This window comes from Otolemur garnettii, unplaced genomic scaffold (genome assembly GCF_000181295.1).
Source record: "Otolemur garnettii isolate 467f Iridium unplaced genomic scaffold, OtoGar3 scaffold00094, whole genome shotgun sequence".
NCBI lineage: Eukaryota > Metazoa > Chordata > Mammalia > Primates > Galagidae > Otolemur > Otolemur garnettii.
The window spans coordinates 7,512,595-7,516,709 of record NW_003852489.1 but is presented as its reverse complement, the minus strand read 5'-3'; positions in this window follow the sequence as shown (position 1 = coordinate 7,516,709).

Here is a 4,115-nt window from a genome sequence, read left to right as displayed (position 1 = left end):
GGCTGCAACCAAAAAATAGCCAGGCATTGTCGCGGGCACCTATAGTCCCAGTTACTTGGGAGGCAGGAGACTTGCTTGAGCCCAGGAGTCAGAGGTTGCTGTGAGCTGTGATGCCACAGCACTCTACCCTCTACCCAGGGGGACAGCTTGAGGCTCTGTCTCAAAAAAAAAGAAGAATGAAGCACTTTAAGGTTTAGGAACCGGAGCAGCCAGAGGGCCTGGGTGGAGGAGGCCTGGGAGTGAGGGACAAAAAGGGGGGGACAGGGACGCCCCACTAAGCAACCCAAACAACAAACTAGCTGTGCGCTCAGGGCACCAGCGAAACAGGGCACCTAAAGTAAAATCAGACTTGAGGACATCTAAAAGGAAATGAGTTTAATTCCAACATACCTTTCTGTTTTACACAATTTCAAAAATATTTTTATGTCAGGTTTTAGCATTTTTTAAATTTGGAATTACATAGTTGGAATATCACTGTCAGCTTTTCAGCACTTAAGGTCAGTCTCTAAACTTTTCTGTTGATCGGGCTTTGGGCCTGAGACATACTGGATATCAATCAATCTCAGCTTTGGGCCAGGGAGGATTGAGCTCAGACAGCCTGCAAAATTGCTTTATGAATGGCCTACAATCATACCCCTTAAATCCTGCTCCTGGAGTACTAATGACTTATGAGGTCAGTTGTATGTCAATGGACCTCTAACTGGTCACACTTCAGGAATAATGACAAATGAAGCATAATAGAATTAGGAACCTGTGCCCCTAATGAAATGACAAGTACTTTACTTTTTAAAATGAAACCTAGAAAGTGGCTTAGGGACCTATAAAAGGGTTGCAAACAGATCTTGATACCCTCAACCAGCCCAGGTATCCTCCTCACCTCACATTAAGGTATCTTATAAGACAGTGTTCATAGACAAAAGTTATACATGTCCCCCATAAATTCCTGCCACCACTGGGGAGGGAAGAGGGTATTTCTTCCTCTTCCTCTCTCCCCAATAAACAAGGGGAGTGTTTCAGAAAATCACTCATCTAGATCAGGGGTGCCTACACGAGGTGAGAAATGACCCCAACCCCAGTTCCCTCCCAGAGCTGCAGGATGAGAGACATCCTGGAGGAATTTTTAATATGTACAGTCAGAGTCTGGGTTCTCAGAAAGAAAGTTGGATGAGATGAAATGGAACTCTAGTGCCAGAAAACTGCATGCATCATGGAGGCCTACAGAGAATTAGACCAAGGCAGAAGGAGGCTGAGGTCACCTCTCCACTGCCTCAGGACACAGAGGAGCATCTGTGCAGGTTCTCCTAGGCCTCTCCCTGTCCTCAATTCCAAAAGTGCCAGGCCTGCAGTGCCAGGGAAGGGAGAAGCGAAAGAGCAGACTGCACCCTTGCCACCTAGCACGTAGCTCCTAGACTATCATTCTCTGAGGACATTCTCCTCAAGCCTGGCAAATGCCAGGCTCAGAGCAGACATTACTCACCCTGAAAATGAATGGGTGAATGAAAGTACACAAAGAGGCCAGGCACACATGCCTGTAATCCTAGCACTTGGGGAGGCTGAGGAGGAGGATTGCTTGAGGTCAGGAGTTCAAAACCAGCCTGAGCAAGAGCAAGACCCCTGTCTCTACAAAAAATAGAAAAATTAGCTCCACATGGCAGTCTCAACAAGTCAAGAGGCTGAGGCCTGAGGATCGCTTATGCCCAGCAGTGTGAGGGTGCTAGAGCTAGGCTGTCATCACGACACTCTAGCCTGGGGCAACAGAGTAATACTGTCTCAAAAAAAAACCTCACACAATAAAAGTTCATTGTTCTGCCTCCCCACCCACCCCTTTTTTATCTATCATGCACAGCTTTTCTAATTTGGGAGACTTCTTTGCCAGTTGGAGGAGGGTGTTCCCTTGGCAGGTTACTTAGCTAACGTGGCATTACCCAGGGTTACATACAGTGGATGGCTGTTCTCCCGGACAAGCAGTTTCTGAGTTGGCCTTGGGCTTCTACAGTTTCCAACCCCGCCCTGGCTTTGAAGGGTATAAATTTAGCTGCTCTCAGCCATGCTGCATTTGCACCAGAAACTTCCAACAGCAACATGAAGTGGGCTGGCCTCCTCCTCCTGGTGATCCTCTTCATCTTCATCCTGCAGGTGCAAGAGCTTCAGGCTTCAGAGAGGCCAAGGAACATTTTTGGTGAGTCCAGGCAGTAGGCAGCCCCGTTCTCTGAATGAGGGAGCTAGGAAACGGGACTTCAGCGACCACTGTGTGTGGGGTGGGGGAAAAGAAAGGAAAGAAGGAAAGCTCTGTAAACTCAGCTCCCCAGAGCAGAATCTCTCTTCTTCTACCTCTGCTTTGTCCCCCTCCTTTCCCTGGGTCACTGCTCCATCTACTCCCCACTTCTCCCCCTTCATCCCCTCATCAGCCACCCTCCATCGCCCACTCCACCAGTTTCTTTTTCTTTGAGACAGAGCATCAAGCTATCCCCCTGAGTAGAGTGCTGTGGCATCACAGCTCACAGCAACCTGCAACTCCTTGGCTCAAGCAAGTCTACTGACTGCCTCAGCCTCCCAAGTACCTGGGACCACAGGCACCTGCCACAATGCCTGGCTATTTTGTTTTTGTATTTATTTTGTATTTTGGCTTGAGCCACAGGCCCAAGCCTCCACCAGTTTCTTCCTCTCTTCTACAAACAGATTGGAGCACCTAAAGGAAATATTTTCTTAATCTGTTAAATATTAATCATCTCAATCTCTTCCTTTTACCACCAACATTCTTAAAGGAGTAATCTGAATTCTCTGCCTTTACTTCCCTGTAACTCATTCCTCAACCCCGTGAAGATTGACTACAGCCTCGATTCCTGCCCTATCACTCTCCTGAAACTTTCTCTCTCAGATCTGGTTGACAAATCGCTTGACTCCTCAGCTGCCAAAGTCTTTAACCTCTGACATTGTGTGCTGCCCCACAATTCTCAAACTTTCTTTTCCCCTGGGTTATCTTTCACTGTTTTATTCTCTCTAAATATTATTGCACTCAACTATTACCCTCTCTCTTCTTCATGCTTTCCCCCCATCTAACTGGTCACCAAATACTGTCCACTCTTTGAAACTGTCTCTCATGTAAATTCCTTCCATCCCTTCCCACCTCTCATTATCACATGGTATTTCTAGCCCTGAGTATCCCAAGTTGGGGCTGTAGAAAGAACTTCTACAATTCTCCCTGCCCTTCTCTTGTCTCCCTCCTGCAATTTGCCTGCATATCTAATTGGGATCGTTCTGTGTTCTCACACTGAATACTCTTCCCAAGCAAACAGTCACAAGATCCCCCTCTAGATCTATCAAACCAAATCCAAACTCCTAAGGTCCCTGAGATCTTCTAGCCATTTGTAACTTTGTCCCCTTGTTACTTTTCCTGGTTAATTTCCAGCTATTTCTTAACATTTACCCAGCTTTCCATTTGCCAGTCCATCTTAATTTCTTGTATTTCAGTGAAAAGTGAGGCAAGTAAAGTACCCAGGTGCAAAATTGAAAGAGACACTTACTGTCAGAGATGTGGAAGGTCCTGCTTAAATTTTGTGCCCTAGGTAATGTGACCAGATTTTAACATTGGTAAAGCGGGACACCACTGATGGGAAGCGGGGCCAGGCGGGGGGCGGGGCCCGACAACAATGCAAACTTTGATAAGCAGTTCTCGATAATCACTTCTCAACAATTATTTGTTATTATTACAGTTTAACAGTGTAAAATTAACAAAAATAATATAAAACTCATATCCTGGCAAAATAGCCACATGGCAGCCAAAAACCGTATATTCCCTTACTGTTCTCCTGCCTGTTCATGCATTCTTTCCAAAAATCGGGACTTTTTAAAAACGCAATGGGACACAAGACAAATTGTTAAAAATCAGGACTGTCCCACCAAAAGTGGGACGTCTGGTCACCCTAGCCCTAGGTGTCTCTATTGCTTCACCCTAATCACAGCCCGGTTGCATTTCCCTCATGGACTTTTGCTATTAATTCTTTTCTCTTCTCTTGACCATGCCCTTCAATTTTGTCTTTAAAAGGTTCTTGTACTTCAAGACTCACTTTTTCTGACTCGGCGCCTATAGCTCAACCGGCTAAGGCGCCAGCCAC